The sequence below is a fragment of the Cebus imitator genome, unplaced genomic scaffold (genome assembly GCF_001604975.1).
Source record: "Cebus imitator isolate Cc_AM_T3 unplaced genomic scaffold, Cebus_imitator-1.0 Scaffold444, whole genome shotgun sequence".
Lineage (NCBI taxonomy): Eukaryota > Metazoa > Chordata > Mammalia > Primates > Cebidae > Cebus > Cebus imitator.
In genome coordinates this window covers 3,243,394-3,263,872 of record NW_016107759.1, presented here as the reverse complement: position 1 = coordinate 3,263,872, position 20,479 = coordinate 3,243,394, and the positions used below count along the sequence as shown (strand labels likewise).

Sequence of the window (20,479 nt, the reverse complement as noted above, 5' to 3'; positions counted from 1 at the left end):
GCAATTCTCCTGCCTCACCTCCCGAGTAGCTGGGACTACAGGCATGTACCACCATGCCCAGCTAATTTTTGTATTTTTAGTAGAGACGGGGTTTCACCATTTTGACCAGGATGGTCTCGATCTCTTGACTTCGTGATCCACCCGCCTCGGCCTCCCAAAGTGCTGGGATTACAGGCTTGAGCCACCGCGCCCGACCCTCTTTCTTTCTTTTTCTTTCTTTCTCTCTTTCTTTCTTTCTTTCTTTCTTTCTTTCTTTCTTTCTTTCTTTCTTTCTTTCTTTCTTTCTTTCTTTTTCTTTCTTTTTCTTTCTTTCTTTCTTCTTTCTTTCTTTCTTTTTTTCTTTCCTTTCCTTTCTTTCCTTTCTTTCTGTAAACACAATTAGCACACTGTCTTTTTCGGGAGGATTCTCTCCTGTTTCCATAGCCGCCTCTCTTTAAAGGAAGGAAAGAAGGGAAGGAGGGAGGGAGAGGGTGGGAGACGCAGCGTCTGAGATTAGGTCTAGGGTGCGGCGCTCTGAGCAAGAAGCGCCGGCCTGGGCCGGGATGTGCTTCCCAGAGCCCGGCTGTCGTCTCTCTCCTGGGGACACGGGGCCTTCCCCCACCAGAGCCCTTACTGAGTCACACGCGGATCTGGACAGCACTTGCTTCACCCCAAATCCTGTGCCGGTGCCAAGACTCCACTCAGGAGGTCTTTAATTCCCAGGAAAAACTATCAGAAGTCACAGAAGTAGGGCGGTAGCTCACGCCTGTAATCCTAGCACTTTGAGAGTCCAAGGCAGGAAGATCACTGGAGCCCAGGAGTTCCAGAGCGGCCTGAGAAACATAGGAAGACCCAAATCACTCACAATCATAAACCAGATTATGTCCACATGATCATCTGCCCACCTCACTTTCAATTCTGCAAGTGCCCCTGCTGAAATTCCAAAAGTGGCCTCTGTTTTCTACCTTTCCTGTTTACTTTTGACCTGCAAATTTTTCCATTTTGCTAGAATCTCTTTTTCTCCCCTCCTCTCCTCTGGCCAGCTGCCAAGAGTCTTTGGCAGTGATCATACACAAACATCTGGGGCCTAGGAGCCGCTGCTTGTTTTGTAAAATCTGTATCACACACGTCTTTCATGGAGGATGTCCAAGTCAAACAGGATAGATTGAATGCACTTTTCTGAGGTTGAACGACATTAATGAAACAAAATGTATGCAATTCATCCCCTATTAATGGTGGTCCCCCTTCCCCTTTTTGAACAAAACTGCTGTAATAAAACATCCTTGGACATGCATTGACTTTTATTTCTTTGAAATGGAGTCACAGGGGTTGAACTTGTGGGTCAAAGAGGTGTGTATAGGGCTGGATGAGGTGGCTCAGGCCTGTAATCCCAGCACGTTGGGAGGCTGAGGCGGGTGGATCACGGGGTCAGGATATAAAGACCACCCTGGCCAATATGAGGAAACCCCATCTCTACTAAAAATACAAAAATTAGCTGGGCATTGTGGTGCATGCCAGTAATCCCAGCTACTCAGGAGGCTGAGGCAGGAGAATGGCTTCAACCCGGAAGGCGGAGATGTTGGTGAGCCGAGATCGCACCACTGCACTCCAGCCTGAAGACAGAGTGAGACTCCCTCTAAACAACAACAACAACAAAAACCCCAAAGAGGTGTGTATACTAGGGTTGCTTTCTAAAATAAAAAGTCAAACAAAACAAAACAAACAGGAAATCAGCTTCCCTTTCCCAATTATATATATATGAAAACTGTACATTGCTTTTTCTTGTCCCTTTGGTGTGGAGAGAGTAAAGTCTTCACTATTCTCATTCTAGAGAGAGAGAGAGTGTGTGTATTTTTGAGTTTGAGGGTCTGTTTTTCTTCCTATCTCATGCCTTTTTTCCTATTTTTGTAAGTTGACTTGTTCTACCTGTACATCTTTATGCTTTCTCGTTTTTAAAAGGCCACTGGACAAACAAGGATGAATGTCACCTTACCCCAGGTGGGACTCAAACCCACAATCCCTTGCTTAGGAGGCCAGTGCCTTACCCATTAGGCCACTGGGGCAGCTGTTGAATTTTCTACTGAGAAGTACTAAAAGAGAATAACTCACCGTCGGTGGCTGGAAAATGACCTTAAGATTGATTTGGGCATTTATTCAAGAAAGTATGCCAGCTTGAGCAACACAGTGATCCCCTCTCTACAAAACAAGGTCAGGAGTTCAAGAACAGCCTGGGCAAAGTAACAAGACCCTGTGGCTACAGAAAAATGGAAAAAAGTAGGCCGGGTGTGGTGGCCTATCCATCCTTCAGTGAGATCCTGGGTGAGGGATTTGAGATCCTGTCTCAAAAAAAAAAAAAAAACGAGTTCTTGCAACACAGCAGCCTCCCTTCGGGTCACCGAGGACGCCATAGTGATCGAGAGAAAACTCCCAGTCCCCGTGGAGCTCTGCAGGCTGCGCCCTCGCACCCGCAGCACTGTCCTCTCACACGTGGTTTCTCCTTCTCCAGCCCGCATGGGCTTCGCAGAACCCGACTCATCTGATCCTCCAGAAAGGAGTTCCAGGCGCCGGAGAGCTAGATTTTCCTTCGGAGTCAGAGAGCAATGGAGGATCTTGGGCTGGGTGAGTCAGTGGAGCACTGAGCCTTCATGTGAGGCCCTTGACAGCCTTGCTGTGTGTTTGATAAACGTCAGGTCCTCCTGGGGCCCAGCGCTTGAACAAAAGATCCCGCAGGGGCCGGACGCAGTGGCTCACGCCTGTAATCCCAGCACTTTAGGAGGCCAAGGCGGGTGGATCACTTGAGGTTAGGAGATCGAGGCCAGCCTGGCCAATAAGGCGAAACCCGGTCTCTACTAAAAATACAAAAATTAGCCGGATGTGGTGGCTCCCCCAACTACTCGGGAGGCTCAGGGAGGAAAATCACTTGAATCCAGGAGGTGAAGGCTGCAGTGAGCCAAAATCGCTCCATTGCACTCCGGGATACAAATCGCTTGAACCCGGGAGGCAGAGGCTGCAGTGAAATCACTCCATTGCAGGCAGCGCGGGACAGACACCCTACCGGACCCCCAGAAGCTCAACTGCAAGCTCAAGTCAGAGCCCTCTAAGCAGTCCCCTCCCCACCCCCGCGCCGGCACCCCGGGGCCGAGCGCCACGACTCAGAGTTGGGAAAACGTCCAGGACACGGAGGAGGCCCGGGAGATTCCAACCTGGACCTCGATTACCCCTGGGATCGGCGTGAGAGGGGAAGCAAAGAGCCAGGCAAAACTCTCCCCTTGAGGCTGCTCAAAGCCGACGCCCCCGGGATCGTGAACAAGACCTCTGGAATCCACTATGACTGTCATTTACCCAATTGTAAAAATTCAGCAGAATTGGAGCTGCTCAAGATACTCATCGCACCAAGGGAGCTTCAGGGACTCAGAGACTCGTGCAACAAGACGATCTATCAAACAGTTCGTATTCTAAATTTCCCCATTAACTTTATATTTTATATATTGAAAGAAAAAATCCAGGACCGAATGCGGGACCGAGATCCCTACTCCAGCCTGGGCAACAGAGTGAGAACTGTTTATAGAGACCAAGCCAGTTGTCATGTAGAAAGTCCCACAATCTGGATTTTTCTCATTGTTTTCTTATGAATAGATTCAGGTTAAATATTTTTGGCAAGAATGCTGCACAGGGTGAGGTGTGTTCCCCCACCCCTACCCCCACCCCCCTCCCCTTCTTGCCCCATGGCACATGTCAGAAGGCACTGAGTCCATTGTTGGTGGATTAACCCGGGCTCGACTGAGTGATCGCTTCCATAAGGAATACTGTACTTTGAAATTCCCTAGTAACATGCTAGCATCACCCGAATAGCGTCCTTGCACGGGGACGCTAGGCTCGTTTAGGACTTTTGTTAGGTTTCTTTGTAGCAACTTGATCGTCTCCATTCCCGGCTGTAAAGGAATTAGAAATGGTTACCCTCAAGAATCAAGCCTGACAGTGAGCGCCAGGAGGCTATGGGAGAGAGGGGAGCTCCAGCCCCAGCCGCGACCCCAGGGCACCGTTGCGGGGGGCGGGTGTGGGGGGTGGGGGAAGGAAGATAGGAGCCTTTGCCTTTTACGGAAATGAGCTTTCTGGATTGGAACTCAGAACCCCTCTAGGGACCAAAGTCAAACCCCAGTTGGACTCCCATCCGCCAAGAAAGGGGCCTTCACACAACCGGGTGCCCTGACGGTGTGGACCCCAGGGCTCGGTAGCCGGGCCTGGACTCTAGGGAACCTATTTCCATCTGGGTCGCCCAAGTGAGGGGTGAAAAGGAAATGGAGGGAGGAGGAGGAAGCCCTGGGAGGGGAAAAGGGGAAGGAGGGCCTCTGAAGCTGGCTCTAAGTGCCTTCAACCCAACCTTCTGGGTCAGTCTAGGTGTAGGAACTGCTGGGCGCTTAGCGAGCGGTTGAGTTTCACCGGAGTAAATCCCGGACTTGAGCCCTTGAACCTGCATGGTTTTGGAAAGCCGAGGTCTCCTTGGACTTCCCTCCTGAATGCCCTGAGCTGGGCCTAGCGCCCTGCCCTGGGATGTCCTCACCCCTGCGGACACCCAGGGCTCCAATTAAAAGTTTAAAGTTACCAGGTGAGGCAGCTCACGCCTGTAATCTCAGCTCTTCGGAAGGATCGCTCCAGCCCGGGCAACATAGGGAGAACACCCCTGCACCTCCTGCCCCCCTACCCTAGTCTTTATAATATATAAAGTTTAAAGACTTCAGGAACTAGCTTGAGCCTTTTAAACATTTCCTTTTATTCCCTGCTAGGGTGTCGGGTTTCCCTTGGAAATCACAGTTGTCAGAGGTTCTCAAATCTCTACAGAAAGAAATGTTTTGTGAAAAGTAAGGGATCAAGAGGACAGGCGCAGTGGCTTATGCCTGTAATCCCAACACTTTGGGAGGCTGAGGCCGGCGGATCATCTGAGGTGAAGAGTTAGAGATCAGCCTGGCCAACATAGTGAAACCCTGTCTCTACTAAAACTACAAAAAATTAGCCGGGTATGGTATGCACGACTGTAGTTCCAGCTACTTAGGAGACTGAGGCAGGAGAATGGCTTGAACCCAGGAGTCGGAGGTTGCAGTGAGCCGAGATCGTGCCACTGCGCTCCAGCCTGGGCGACAGGGACAGACTGTCTCAAAAAAAAAATAAATAAATAAATAAAATAAAGGCTCGGTAGGGATTTGAACCCGGGACCTCTCTCATCCTAAAGGAGAATCATACCCCTGGACCACCGAGCCACAATAACCCCCACCTCCTTTTTCTTTCGGGCTGTCGTGGAGCCCTTGGAGCGGTATCACTGAAGCCGGCCAAAGCAAAATGAAAGGAGACTGGAATTGCAGTCTCGCTGGAAAGGGGTAAATTCAACAGGGGTGGGCCAGCGCCCCGGCCCCTCCCCGCGCAGCACAAAATGGGATCTTCACACCCATCCCGTGGCTCTTCCGTTCTCACCTGCCGCCACCCCTCTGCCCGCGGCTGGTAACCCGCCCGTCCCGGCGCCGCCTTTGGTCACTTCACGGATAATCCTCGCTGCTGCGCGCCTGCGGGGACCAAAATTCAATGATTGAGGGGATATATTAACAGAGCTGCCCCAAAGGTCTCTTGATAAGATCCGGATGGAACGCCCTACTTGGAAGGGTTACAGTGCAGCAATGTGGCTCCCAGTAGTGTTCATTAAAGGCTGGCTGCTTCCAGGACTCCAAGGTAGTAAGGAAGAAAACAAGTCGCCAACGTGAGGCTCTAACCCAGACCCTCAGATCAAGAGTCTCATGCTTTACTGACTGAGCTCGCCGGGCCTCCCCGAGAGTGGTTTGTGTCAAGTAATGTGGGGTAGTCTGAGACTAGTAGAAATTAAATGAGATAACGAATCAGCCCCAGAAAACAGGGCGCACTGGGGGTCCCCCACAACAGGCTCAGTTCCCCACCGACGCCCCCACTAGTGCAAGACTTTGCTCACCACCCTGTGATCTCCCATAAATTGGGGTGACCCAACAGTCTCCTTCAGCATCCCTCCGGCAAAAATCCGTATTCTCTGCCCTCCGCTGAAATGTCCTCCTTTCAGAAAGAGAAAAACATACCCACACTGCACGCACCTAAGCGTCAATGACAACCTTTTTTTTGAGGCCCCTCGAGTTATAGGGACAGAAGAGTTGTGCTGTGTATCAGCCAAGTTAACCCATCCTTGGAGCTGCAGACAGAGTGCCCGAAGCTCACTGGGTGCTCGCAGAAGCCCTCGCAGGTGCCGCTCGCCCTGTAACCTACTGTACCGTGCATCTAGCGGTTCCGTTTCCATTACTGCGTGCTTTTATATCTAGAACTATTTGGTTCTTTTTTCAATCTAGAAGGTTGAAAGGAGAGCATTTTACATAGGTTTCGTTGTCAAACATATTTTCTTTATTGCCTTTCATTTCTTTAGACACAGTAAGAATAGCTGTATTATAATCTGCTTTATAGTCTTTAAATCTAAAATGTTTGCAGTTTTGTTTCTGTTACCTACTGTTGATGAGTTGTTGTTCGTGATACCTTGTTTCATTTGCTCTTTTTTTTTTTTTTTTTTTTTTTTTTTTAGCTAGTCTCACTTTGTCCCCCTGGCTAGAGTGCAGTGACGCCATCTCGGCTCACTGCAACCTCCATCTCTCCGATTCAGCAATTCTCCTGCCTAGGCCTCCCGAATAGCTGGGATTGCAGGTGCCTGCCACCATGCCCGCTAATTTTTGTATTTTTAGTAGAGACAGGGTTTTGCCATGTTGGCCAGGATGGTCTCAAACTCCTGGCTTCAGGTGATTTATCCGCCTTGGCCTCCCAAATTGCTGGGATTACAGGTGTGAGACATTGCACCCAGCCTCCTTCTTAATTTTGAAGATGCGGTGTCAATTTTCCTTGTAAATTTCTTTGTGTAGGAAATTCTGTGAGATCTAGAATATAAATGAATTGTAATCTATAGAAGTGAATATATATACATACAGAAGCAAATACATATAATATATATATAGAAGCAAATAATATATATATAGGATATAGAATATATATAGGATAAGAATATATATATAGGATATATATACATATTCTTCACTTCTGTAGGGGCCCGACGGCATAACCAGACATCTGTCACTTTAAACCTTCTGCTTGAGTTTCTTTTCAATTGGTTCTCAAGTGCCCAATATTGGATTATTCACGATTCTTGGTTCATAGCCCATTCTCAAACCCAGCATCCCAAACAAAAACGAAGGCCCTGCCAATAGAACCTGTCCTCTGAGTAGACCAGTGAAGGCCCCAGTCTTGATGGGCGCTGGGACTCAGGACACGATACCAGACCCCAGGCTCAGTCCCTACTCTTCCAAAACTAGGAGGAGGAAGCTACACGCAGGTAAGAAGTGACAGGATGGGGGGAGGGAGAGGACTCTAGACCTCGGATACAAACTCCCATAGTCCTTCTCCTCTGCTCAAGTGCCCAGCTCCCTCTCTCTTTAAGACTGTGACTGCTAGAGCCAGGAATAGTGGGTGGGAGTCCCAGTCTGGACCTTTTAAGGCTCTGGCTATGAAGATTCGGCTCTTATTGTATATAGGGACTTGCCTCTTCTTCAGTGGCTCGAGTTTGCACCGACAGAAGTAGCTTTAAAAAAAAAAGCAAGGAAAACCAAACGACAAAAAAATAGCTTGTCAAAAGGGCTCTGGTGACACTGGTGACAGGACTCCAGATGAATTTTAAGAGATAGTGAGATAGTGGGCAGCGTCAACATAGTGTGAAACCATTGTACAAATCACCTTCGAAGGGCATCCATGTCCAGCGCTGAGGTCTCTAGGCCCATCGGAATCCAAAAAAGAGCAGGAAACGACATTTCCTGGACCAAAAGTTGGGCTCGTCCGGGATTTGAACCCGGGACCTCTCGCACCCTAAGCGAGAATCATACCCCTAGACCAACGAGCCATGCAAATTACAGCTTAAGGTTGTCTTTGTGGGCGTTCTACCATCCTGGAGCGGCAGGAGTGGAGCCAGCAGAACCCAATTAGTAGACCGATTTCAGACCCGACTGAACAAGTTCAAGGGCGGATGGGTGAGGCTGGAGCTCAGAGCCTCAGTCCCTTCCCGCAGTCACACAAAATGGGGAGCAACCCTGGCACCCCCATAATCCAGGAGCGCCCTGGGTCCTCCCCCGCCGCCGACACTCGGCCCTGGGCTGGGGATCCGCGTGGCGCAGTGAGGAGCTCCAGCTCCTGCAGGGTATGGGGACCTCTCAACAGCGGGCAGCGACTCCGCTGAGGGTCCGCGAACGACGGTCACTGGACGCCAGACTTGGAACGCTGCAGTTCTGCAGCGTGGCCCCAATGGGTGGTCAGTAAAGGCCTAGCGAGTGCACTAGGCACTAGTCACCAGGCCCCTAACCTCGCCGCGCCACACGCTTCTCCGGCTCCGTCCTCCCTTCTCCCTCAGGGAAGCCAAAACCCAGAAAGCGAGTTGCCTATGTGGGCCTCGAACCCTAAAGGCTGACGCTGAGAGTCACTTTGCTCCACCGATTGAACCAGCGTCACAGCGCCTGCGGGGCCTCAAGCCCCAGGATGGCTGAGCCCTCGGGGAAGACCACCTCGGTGGTGGCTCAGGCCACCTACCACACTGCGCACCAAGGGCGATTCAGCGATGCGCCCCCTTCCTCTTCGTTGCGTGGAGCTGGCCGGACCTCTGGTCTCCAGGACGCTGGGAGGAGGCAGAATGCAGCCCTCGGGGCAGCAGAGGCCGCGTCCGGGCGTCGGGCGTCGGTTCCGGGGCACCCTTTTCTGTCTCTCTGCCCTTCTGTGCGTCCAGATTTCACCCGGCCACCGAGAATCGGGCAGATCTGGGCTGAAAGGGCCTCCTCCTCCCCTCCGGTTCCAAACTGCGTATTTCTCGGCTCTCAGTGGGAAGGCCCCAGGGCCTGGGCGTGGAGACAGGGACCGAGACCCCCATCCCCTCAAGGCCCACCGAAGTGCTGCCCGCGGATGCCCAGGCGTCCCCTCCTCCCTCCTCTCACTCACTCCCCTCACTTCTCCCCTACCGCCCAAGTTCTCCTCTTCTCCCAACAGACTGCAGTTTTAAGGGGGAGTAGGGCTCACCTGGGACTGGAGCCACCACCCTCTCGAACTCTACGAAAAATTTGTGCACCTGGAGCGACCAACGAGTCTGACGCATTCTTTCTTATTCTAAATAACGTCCTCCTGCTCCCCGGAGTCGTCTCCTTTAACTGCGGTTGCCGCAGTTGGCAGCGGGGGATCCCATTTCCACCGGTGAGGGATCCAGCTTGGTCCGGCTGCATCCCGGGACCCCGGGAGATCCCCACTGAGGCTCTGCCAGCAGCAGCCTCCCTCCTCCGCCTTCCTAGTCTCCCGTCCTTGCTGAAGATACAAAAAGGGAAAAAAGAGAAGGCAAAGAGGGTTCGTCCGGGATTTGAACCCAGGACCTCATGCACCCAAAGCGAGAATCACACCTCTAGACCAACGAGCAGGCGATTTCTCGCCTTTTTTTTTTTTTTTTTTTTTTTTTTTCCCCACGTGTCCTTCTGCCACTGACGCAAAGCGACACTCTCTCCATCGCCCCAGTAGCTCAATCCTTAGTGCGTGCACCTGGGAATCTGAACTTCTGGGTTCGTGGCCACCCTCAGATTTCCAAGGCAGACTTTATTTCTGCTAGATAAACCAACAAGGTTATCCGCTGAGGTTATGAGTTGGTGGTTTAAATATCGTGCTGATATGATATACAGGTGCATTTACCTGTTACTAAGGTAAAACGGTTTCCAGGCAGGATAGTAATATCAGAAATCACAAAGGAAATGTACAGATTTTACCCAAGTTTTTAAAACGGCAAATGACAATCCAAACAAAATGCAATCTAAATGACAAACCACAGGCGTGTTACTGGGCCACATAGATCTCAAGTCCTTTAAAAATACATAGGCATATTTTAAACAGACATTTATGAAAAGAAAAGAAATGAAGATCTATGACAGAAACGGCTTCATCTTCCTTATCTGGGCCTATGGAGCATAAACGCTGCTTGTCACAGCCTCTCTGGCAGGCAAGTGTGGTCCTGGCCTGCTCCTAATGGCCATAGGTGGAAAACAACTGAGTCTTGATGTGGAGGCTGGAGAAGAAGAGGTTGTCCTAGAGCTTGCATGGGAAGAGTTTCGGGACCCAGAAACTGGAAACATTGGATCTCTGTGACAAAGTTTGCCAAGCAGAAGTACATGGTGGAATGGGTGTGTCTGGAGGCTGGTACGAGGCATAACAGGCAGCCGGGCCTGCTGCTTCAGTGACTTTCTTGAGACTCAAAGGAAGCCAGGGGGAACCCTGCCTAATCAGCTGCAGGCATCTCTCCCAGGGTCCTCCTTTCTACGTATTGGCTGCTCTGGGGGTCATGTAAAGGTGAAGGAGGCTGGGTGTGGTGGCTCCCACTTGTAATCCCAGCACTTTGGGAGGCCAAGGCGGGTGGATCACTTGAAGCCAGGCGTTGGAAACCAGCCTGGTCAACATGCGAGACCGCATCTCTACTAAAAATACAAAAATTAGCCAGGCGTGGTGGCGTGTGCCTGTAATTCCAGCTACTCGGGAGGCTGAGGCAGAAGAGTCGCTGGAACCCAGAGGCAAAGGTTGCGGCCAGCCGAGATCGGGCCATTGCGCTCCCGCCTGGGCAACAAGAGTGAAACTCCGTCTCAAATAAATAAATAAGTAAAGCCCAGTAATACACCCTGGGTTTGTCATTTAGATTGTGTTTTGTTTGAATTGTCATTTGCCGTTTTAAAATCTTGGGTAAAAGCTATACATTTCCTTTGTGATTTCTGACATCGCTATAGGTAAGTGCACCTGTATTTCATAACAGCACGACATTTAAACCACCAGCTCATAACCTCAGCGGATAATCTTGTTGGTTTATCCAGCAGAAATAAAGTCTGCTTTGGAAATCTGAGGGTGGCCGTGAACCCTTAAATCCAGATTCTCAGGTGGGCGCTCTAAGGACTGAGCTATTGGGGCGATGGAATCTGGTTCTGCGTCAGGGACGAAAGGACAAGTGAAAAAAAGGAAATGCACCGTAGCATGGGCTCGTTGGTCTAGGGGTATGATTCTCGCTTTGGGTGCGAGAGGTCCCGGGTTCAAATCCCGGACGAGCCCTTTTATCTTTCTTTCCACCCTTTTTGTATTTTCAGCCGGACAGGAGACTAGGTAGGCGGAGAGAGACTGCTTCTGGCAGATCCTAAGTGGAGACCTCCCGGGGTCCCGGGACGCAGACGGACGTGCCTGAATTAGTCGCCCGCAGTCGGTCCCGTCACCCTGAAATGGGATCCAGAGCTGCCAACTGCGGCAACAAAAAATAAAAGGAGACGACTCCAGGCAGCAGGGGGAGGTTATTTAGAACAAGGAAGAAAGTGCTGGGCTCATTGGTCGCTCCAGGTGCAAAATTTTTCGTAGGATTCGAGAGCATGGCGGCTCCAGTCCCAGGTGAGCCATACTCCCGCTTAAAATGGGAGGATATACGTGGCGGGGGCGGGACGGAGGGGAGTGGGGGGCAGATGAAGGAGGGGCGAAGGCCTGGGCATCCGCCCGCAGCACTTCAGTGGGCCCTGGCTGGTGGGTGTCTCGGACCCCGTCTCTACCCCCAGGCCCCGGGACCTTCCCACTGAGAGCCAGGAAATTCGCGGCTTGGGTTATGGAGGGGAGGAGGAGGCCCTTTCAGCCCAGATCTGCCGGATTCTCGGGCGTCGGGTGAAACTCGGACACAGAGACTGGCAGAGAGACAGTAAAGGGTGTCCCGGAACCGCCGCCTGGACGCAGCCTCTGCTGCCCCAAGGGCCGCCTCTTTCGTCCTCCCCACGTTCTGGGGAACGGAGGTCCTGCCAGTTCTCAGTGAAGGGGAAGGAGGGGCGCCGCGGGTCTGGTGGAGCAAAGCGACTCTGAGCATCAGCCTCTTGAACTGAGTTCCACGTGGGAAGCTCGCTTCTTGGGTTTTGGCTTCTCTAGGGCAGAAGGGAGGACCGGGGCGGGAGAAGCCTGGGGCGCGGCGAGATAGGGGGCCTGGTTCCTGGTGCACTCGGGAGGCCTTTGCTGACCACCCATCGCGGCCACGCCGCGGGGCTGCAGCGTTTCCAAGGTGGGCATCCAGTGGTCGTGGTTCGCGGACCCTCAGGGCAGCTGCTGCCCACTCTTGAGAGGTACCCATGTCCCTCCGGACATCCGAGTGGCGGAGGAGACGAGGACCCAGGGCGACTCCGGATTGTGGGGGCGCAGGGAATGCTCCCTATTTTGTGCGGCGCGGGGAGAAGCGGGGACTCACGGCTCCCTCCGCGCACCCTTGAACTTGCGTCTTCCAGGGTACAGGTTGGGAGAACTATCTTCTCCTTGCTTTGCTCTGCTGAGGCCCGGCCTGCTGCCCCCGAGGACACCCCGAGGGCCACAAAGAGAAGCCGGAGGGACAAGTTGTGTGGCTCGTTGGTCTAGGGGTATGATTCTCGCTTAGGGTGCGAGAGGTCCCGGGTTCAAATCCCGGACGAGCCCAGGTTTTCGTCCAAAATATCGGTTCCTATCATTCCGTATTTTAGATGAGGATCGGAGATCCAAACATCCAAACAGCTCTGACACGTCAGCGCAGTCCCAGTCCTTCGGAGTTAATATGTACAAAGGTCTCAAGCTGTCTGACACCACCCACTGCCACATTTAAAATTTATTTGGAGCTGTCGCCTGACAAGCTATTTTTGTTTGTTTTCTGCTTTATTATTATTTTTTTATAGTGTGTGACGCCACTTTTGTCAGTAGGAACTCACTTGAGGCACTGAAGAAGAGAGAAGTTCTCCCTATATACAATAAGAGCAGAATCTTCACAGTCAGCGCCTTAAAAGGTCTAGCCTGGGACTCCCACCCACTGTCCCTGGCTCTGCTGGCTAGAGACTTAGTGAGAAGGAGCCAGGCACTTGAGCAGAGGAGATGGGCTATAGACGTTTGTAACTGGGGTCCAGAGGCCTCCCCCTCTGCACATCCCCAACACTCGTCACCTGGGTGTAGCCCCCCGAGGCTCCTCTGCTCCCCTGTCCTAGTTCTGGAAGGAGTGCAGACGAAACCCAGCAGCCCGGGTACCAGGATCCTGAGTCCCAGCACCCTCCAGGACTGGGGCCTCCTGGGGTCTACTCTGAGGACAGATTCTACTGGCAGGGTCTTCCTTTTTGTTTGAGATGCTGGGTTTGAAAACGTCATATGAATCAAGAATCGTGAATAATCTGATTTTGAGCACTTGAGAACCAATTGGAAAGGCTCAAACAGAAGATTTAAAGTGATCGATGTCTGGTTATGCCCTTGGGCCCCTGCAGAAGCAAACAATAATTGTGTGTGTGTGTGTGTGTGTGTGTGTACAAATACATTTGTATTCCAGATCTCACAGAATTTCTTACACAAAGAAATTTACGAGGAAAATGAACACTGCAGCCTAAAAATTAACAAGGAAGGCCAGGTGCGGTGGCTCACGCCTGTAATCCAAGCACTTTGGAGGCCAAGGCAGGCGGATTACCTGAGGTCGGGAGTTCAAGACCAGCCTGACCAACATGGTGAAACCCCATCTTTAAAAAAAAAAGAAAAAGAAAAAGAATTAACAAGGAAACAAGGCACCATGAGCAACAACTCATTACCATTAGGCAACAGAGATAAAATTGCAAACATTTCAGATGCAAAGTATATCAGATACTTTATAATACAACTATGCCGAAAAAAAGGTTGTCATTGACTCTTTAAATGGGTGCAGTCTGGAGACCTTTTTCTCTTTCCGATAAGAGGGGCGTTTCATCGGAGGGTACAGGTTGGGAGAGCTCAGATTTATGCCAGCGCGGTGTCGAAGGAGACTCTGGCGGGTCACCCCCATTTATAGGAAACTTCAGGGTGGTGAGGGAATTCCTGCATCACGGAGGGCATTGGTGGAGAACTGGGCCTGTTGTGGGGAACCCCCAGTACACCCTGGTTTCTGGTACTGATTCATTACCTTGCTTAGTTTCTTCTACCATCCTTAGGCTACCCAGCCCATTCTCAGATATAGAAAGCTACCTGCAGGCAAGCCTGGCTAGCTCAGTCAGTAGAGCATGAGACTTTTAATATCAGGGTTGTGGGTTCAAGCCCCATGTTGGGCAAACCTTTTGATTCTGTCTCTCCCAGAATCTACCCTTTACCTATAGAGGTAGATCGTCTCCCTGCTGTTGCCCAACAGATGCAGACTTGTTAATACTTTTTTTTTTTTTTTTTTGAGATGGAGTCTCACTCTGTGGCCCAGGCTAGAGTGTAGTGGTGCCATCTCGGCTCACTGCAACCTCTGCCACCCAGGTTCAAGCGATTCTCCTGTCTCAGCCTCCCGAGTAGCTGGGATTACAGGCGCCTGCCACCGTGCCCGGCTAATTTTTGTATTTTTAGTAGAGATGGGGTTTCACCATTTTGGCCAGGCTGGTCTTGAACTCCTGACCTCCTGATCCAGTTTAATGAGTTGACCTGTGACCGTCCACCAACCATATGTTGCAGTCCTAACTCTCAGTCCCTCAGAATGTGACTGAAAGTGACTGAACAATGAAGACAAAATGAGGTTATCAGGATGGGCCTTAATCCAATATGGCTGGAGTCCTTACAAGAAGAGGAAATTTGGATTGCGTGTGGTGCCTCACCCCTGTAATCCCAGCTCTTTGGGAAGGCAAGGCAGGAGGACCTCGGGAGCCCAGATTTAAAAGAGGAAAAAGAAGAAGAAGAAAAAAAGAGTGGGGGGCGGAGGAGAAAGGCCTGGTTCTGCCTCTCCCTGCTTAAGCCACATTTCCCCAAATGAATCCCAAATGTGGTGAGAAAGAATGTGTCCCCCCCAAAAAAGTCAAGCTCCAGAACAGAGGACACTCCCCCTCAAGCAATGAGGCAGTTGGGAAGTTTTCTCGGAATCTCTCCAAACAGGATCTTTATTGTTTAAAAGGCCTGAACTATGTGAAGGAATTCCCTTCGAAACAGAGGCTCTGCCCAACATGGGGCTCAAACCCCAACCCTAAGGTTAAGAGTCTCATGCTCTACCAACCGAGCTAGCTGGGCAAGTAGTGGTAGACAAAGCTCTTCTTCCGTGGATCTGAGGCCTTAGGCTGCTCCTATCAGGCCTTCTCCAATTTCCAACATCCCCTATGTCAATAAGGACTCCGGATTCTGGGGTGAGCCTCCTAGAACGGCCAAAGCTCTAGAGTTGTGACCTGGGGAAATGGAAGGTGGGAGTGGGGCTTGAATCCCAGGACTGTGGGCGACTCACCCGAGCCACAGTAGCCAAGGAAACACGTCTCCTTCTCTGCCATCTCGAACAGGCCTCGGGGCTACCTGCTTGCTGGGGCAGGTTGGGGTCTGGGGTTGCTGAGTCATGCTGCCTGTTTCTTGGTTAGCGAGGCCTGGGTCTGACCCCAAGGACACTCATGGAACAAAAGCAGGAGCTAGTGTTACAGCGTTCATGGTCCCTGATCTTTCCTGGGGCACTTTGGAGGCAGGAGCAGAGCTAAGGAAGTCCCACCTGCCTTAGAGCAACCTGGGACATGGTCCTGGCAGGTGTTCCTCTCTGGGCCCAAATGCTGGGAAGAGAAATGCTGAGAAGCGGACACATCTGAGCATGGTGGCTCACACCCGTAATCCCAGCCACTTTGGGAGGCCAAGGTGGGCAGATTGCTTGAGTCCAGGAGTCCAAGACCAGTCTGGGCAACATAGCAAGGCCTTGTTTTTATGAAAAAATTTTAAAAATTAGCGAGGCGTGGTAGCGTGGTGGCTCATGCCTTTAATCCTAGCATTTTGGGAGGTCTAGGCAGGCAGGTCACTTGAAGTCAGGAGTTCAAGACCAGTCTGGCCAACATGGCAAAACCTTATTTCTACCAAAAAAACAAAAATTAGGGCTGGGGGCGATGGCTCATGCCTGTAATCCCACCACTTTGTGGGGCGAGGCGGGTGGATCAGGAGGTCAGGAGCTCAAGACCAGCCTGGCCAATATGGTGAAACTCCATCTCTACTAAAAATACAAAAGTTAGCTGAGTGTGGTGGTGCGTGACTGTAATCCCAGCTACTTGGGAGGCTGAGGGCTGAGGCAGAAGAATCGCTTGAACCCAGGAGGCGGGTTCAAGTGAGCTAAGATGGCGCCACTGCAGTATGTTTTTCACACATGTGTGTGTGTGTGTATTTCTCAATCCAGTACTGTAGACGTGAACTCTAATTTCCATCTGTAATGAGAGAACATCTTCTTTTTTCGGTATCAAGTCTTCAAAAATCCCTCTGTGTATTTTGCACTAACAGAAGCACATCTCAACTGTACCAGCCCTATTTCAAGTGCTTACGAGCCATATATGGCTCCTGTCTACCTTCCTGGCCAGTGCAGCCCAGGGCCATCGAGTCACTCAGCTTTAACCTGCTCTCAATGACCTTCTGCGACTCGGCCTTGGCCTGCAGAGAGGTGGGTTTCTAGGGCAAAGAGGGGAGGTAGAGGAAAAAATAGCTCTCAATGGCCCAGAACCCAAGGACCAGCCTCCCCATACCTGGAGCCCATGTGCAGCTGAGCGACCCAGGCTGCAGTGGGTGCAGCTTCTCTGCTCTGGGGCTGGGAAGGAGGAGAAGGGCCCGGGGCTCGAGCAAGGCTGAGGCACCTGCCAAGCCGGCCAGCCTCAGATGCATCCTGGTCCCTTGCAGCTGAGGCACAGTCCTGGACCCACCTGAAGTAGAACAACCCGGCTGGTGGATGAGGCTTCAGGCTGGGTCCTAATTCTCAAACTCTATATTCTCTAAAATGACTGGGAAAAGTAGCCACTTTGGGGCTCGTCCGGGATTTGAACCCGGGACCTCTCACACCCGAAGCGAGAATCATACCCCTAGACCAACGAGCCTCCCTTGTATGTTTTTCCACTGACATTTCAGACACCGTGTCTCCATTCTGGCGCGACTCAGCTGATTCCGAAGTGGGTTGAGCTCATCCGTGTACCCAAGTGATTGGCAGAACTCTGAGGTCGCTGCGGGGAGACCCTGCTGAGCCAGCCCGATGGAGACAGAGCCCATCCACTCTGGGCTTGTAGGGTGATGCTCAGGGTCAGGTCTGATGCTCAGGATCAGGCCTGCAGCCTGGGACTCCCCGCTGTATTTTTCCCTGCCCCGGGATTACCGGGTCTGCGCTCACACCTGGGGCAGCTGACTCATCCCCAAGACCTTGCCCTAGGAGGGCGGCTGAGCAGCCAGCCCGCCTTGCAGCTTACTGCAGGCGGTGGCTGGCTCCATCCCACAGGCATCCCGTGCCCTCCCTTAGATGGAGCCCAGCGTCTCCATCCGGATTCAGACGTTAGCTCTGCCCCGGTCTCTGCCTCTGACAGCAAGAGTTGAGGAAGTTCCAGGAGGTGACCCGGGATAGCAGTGACGGCAAAGGGCGTGACAGTGACTTTCTCTCTCCTGATTGTGACACTCTCTCTCTCCGTCTCTGTTTCTCACTCTCTCTCCAGGCGCTGGTGGCTTTGCCGTTATGATTAGGGTGAGAGTGGGCCTTAGGTTCAAATCCTGATGGGTCAATATCGCAACACCTTCTGGATTCTTCTTTAAGGACGTGAGCAGGTTGGAAAGCCGGTGGACACGGCCTGGGTGTGGAGAGGACCCAGCGAGCTCTGCGTGTGGTGGGAGAGGGTCCTGCCCATCCCCACAGTTCACCCACCCTATTCTGACCTAAGTCAACCCCACCCCAGACAGAAGCGCTGTCCCACGCCGGGGACTCCCTCCTCCCCTCTGGGTGGGCTTCTCCTTACTGCTATTCCGGGCTCCTGGCCACACTCCCAGCGCTGGCATCGACGTTTATGGACAGAGCAGAGAATTGAAAGTCCTGGGTTCCAGAAAGATAAAGATAAAGAGGGTGGGGAAGCAAAGGTGGTGCTTCCCGCCACCGAGGCCTGTAGTCTAGAGGTATGGTTCTTGCTTTGGGTGTGAGAGGCGCGGGGTCCCAGTCGCAGAGGAGCCCCTGCAGCCCGCCGTGATCAGCTGCTGTTTATGTTAGCCTGGGAAATCCAGCGCGAGAGAATGGAGCGAATGAAAGAATCTTTCGCAGGAAAAGCCGGCTCTGCTTCCCTCTCCCACCTTCTCCAGCTCCTCAGACTGCAGCAGGCGACCCCCCCAGGCGCGGCCTTGGGCCTGGGGCCCGGGTTCAGGAACCCGGGAATCAGCTCCACTGCCCCCTCCTGTATGCAGGACTGAGTATCTTGGACAGCGCGCGACCGGCTGTTTTTCTTGCTTTAGGGAAGGACTGCAGGTGGAGGTGCTTGACTGAGGGTGAGAGTGGGTGAAGATGGTGTCCAGGGGCCCGCGTGGCCCCAGCCAACTGTCTCAGCGTCCCTCGCATGTTGGCCCAGAGAAGTAAGCGAACGAGGTGGACGCCTTCCCCGGCAGGAGCTTCCGCACTGAGCTGGGGCAGGCGGGCGGCCCAGAGCGCGTAGATGGAGCCCGAGCACCTGGTCACCCCGCCTCCCAGATCCCCGAGGGCCAATACGCTCAGAGGCCCAATTTTCTTCCTTTTTCGACCCCCTTTCCTCCCTGTGATCTGAACCTAGAACAGTTCTCAAGTTCACACCCCTTTTCCAAAGTAAAAGACCGAGCCCCTATTTTAATTTTTAAAAAGAATAACTTAGGTTGGGCGGGTGGCTCATGCCTGTAATTCCAGCACTTTGGGAGGCCTAAGCACTTGAGGTCAGGAGTTCAAGACCAGCCTGGCCAACATGGTGAAACCCTGTCTCCACTAAAAACACAAAAATTAGCTGGACCTTGTAGCATGCACATGCAATCGCAGCTACTAGGTAGGCTGAGGCGGGAGAATCTTTTGAACCCGGGAGGCTGGGGTTGCAGTGAGCCAAGATTCTGCCACTGCACTCCAAGCTGGGTGACAGGAGCGAGACTTCTTCTCAAAAAGAAAATTAAATAAGTCAGGTCTAGATGTATCTACATGGAGTCAAATTTTTATTGTCAAGGATCATAGGCGTCACGTGTTACAGCATGCACCTAATTTATTAGTGGGTATAATGGTGAGCACAAAATAAAGAGCACACAGCTCAGAGTGAAGATTGACAATGACCAAGAAAAATATGTTTAAAAGAACAGCCAGTGTTCATTTTCTGACACATATTGAACTACAGTTATGGAAGTCTTAGGGGAAACTGGGTGAAGGGTACACAAGAGTTTTCTGCACTTTTTTTTTTTTTTTTTTTGCAACTTATTGTTGCAAAAGAAGAATATATCCCAGAAGAAACTGAAGAAACAAAAACTTATGGCATAGGTAAATTCAGCATTAAAATAAATGCAATTAAAAGGAAAAAAATTACAAACAGTGATAAGGGCGTTTTCAGATATAGATGAGTTGCCGAGATGGGAACAATAAGAGTCTGTGAGTGATATTTAAGCTGAGGCAGAAGAGAAAATAAGAGGCCTAGTCCCTGTTGACCCCACTCAGCTGTACTGGGTGGGCCCTTCTCCCCTGGCTGAACTTTAAGCAGCGTGGCTACCTTGGAGTCTCCAACCCCAGCCTTGGGACTGAGTCTCCTGGGTGAGGGGGAAAAAAACCTGGATCTTGTGCTAAAGGAAGAGCATCCAGGTTCTCCATCCAGTTTAGGGGTGAGCAGACAGACCTTCCTAGGGTGCAAAACCACTGGGACACTGACCCTGAGAGATGACACAGCAGCCATCACCTTGATGAATTTGGGAGGAGGTCCTGGAATCTCCCGTGGGGACAGGGATTGAGTTGAGACTGAATGAAGGTTTACCTTTGAGTTAGGGGCCAAGCATCAGAATCTGGATCACCTGTGATTATGCTGAATTCTGTGTACCAAGGATGGTAAAAGCTGCGCCCAACGTGGGGCTCGAACCCACGACCCTGAGATTAAGAGTCTCATGCTCTACCGACTGAGCTAGCCGGGCTCACATGGCAACAGTGCTTCCCACACTAATATTCAGAATCTTCAAAGCACGTGCTGCAAAAAACAAAAACAAAAAATGGCTGAGGTGACTCTAGTTTCGAGGAGGTGGCACAGGAGTGGCAAAGCCAGCCTCTGGCATTCAGACAGCTGGGTGCACAGTCCCTGCCAGGGTCTCTGGACATCTGGGACCTCATGTCTGCCCCCACTCCCCCTTTCTCAGCCAGCTGTGGGCAAAATGTGAATCCTTTAACTTCAAGCCCCAGTCTCCAGTCAGGTGGAATTTGTAGTCAGGGACATTAGCCACGGCTCCAGGCTGGGACCTCTCAGAGTGGGAGGCAGGGAGGCAAGGAACAACCTCTCTCCTGGGCTCAAGTGCAGATGTGAAGGGGCCTGGGTCCACACTCCGCTGCCAATATAAATCCCAATCCCTGCTTAATACTGAGCCCAGCCTCTGTATAGCTCCAAACTGTTTCAAATGACCCAAAGAGCTCACCTCTCCTCACGCCCCTGCAGATCTGCGTGCAGGGTGGAGGCAGCAGACCATGAAGTCCCAGTGGGGAGGGCTC

At 51.8% G+C, this 20,479-nt stretch overlaps 7 non-coding genes across 7 annotated transcripts; 3 read left to right on the top strand and 4 right to left on the bottom strand.

Moving 5' to 3' along the window:
- Positions 1 to 1,969: 1,969 nt before the first annotated feature.
- TRNAR-CCU lies at positions 1,970 to 2,042 on the bottom strand. The gene has a single exon. It is a non-coding gene; the product is annotated as a tRNA-Arg (tRNA).
- A 5,807-nt stretch (positions 2,043 to 7,849) lies between these two features.
- Positions 7,850 to 7,921, bottom strand: TRNAP-AGG. Its single transcript has one exon. It is a non-coding gene; the product is annotated as a tRNA-Pro (tRNA).
- Positions 7,922 to 11,058: 3,137 nt separating this feature from the next.
- On the top strand, positions 11,059 to 11,130 carry TRNAP-UGG. Its single transcript has one exon. It is a non-coding gene; the product is annotated as a tRNA-Pro (tRNA).
- Positions 11,131 to 12,438: 1,308 nt separating this feature from the next.
- On the top strand, positions 12,439 to 12,510 carry TRNAP-AGG. Its single transcript has one exon. It is a non-coding gene; the product is annotated as a tRNA-Pro (tRNA).
- A 1,540-nt stretch (positions 12,511 to 14,050) lies between these two features.
- On the top strand, positions 14,051 to 14,123 carry TRNAK-UUU. The gene has a single exon. It is a non-coding gene; the product is annotated as a tRNA-Lys (tRNA).
- A 2,667-nt stretch (positions 14,124 to 16,790) lies between these two features.
- TRNAP-CGG lies at positions 16,791 to 16,862 on the bottom strand. Its single transcript has one exon. It is a non-coding gene; the product is annotated as a tRNA-Pro (tRNA).
- A 2,979-nt stretch (positions 16,863 to 19,841) lies between these two features.
- Positions 19,842 to 19,914, bottom strand: TRNAK-CUU. Its single transcript has one exon. It is a non-coding gene; the product is annotated as a tRNA-Lys (tRNA).
- Between the last annotated feature and the right edge of the window lie 565 nt (positions 19,915 to 20,479).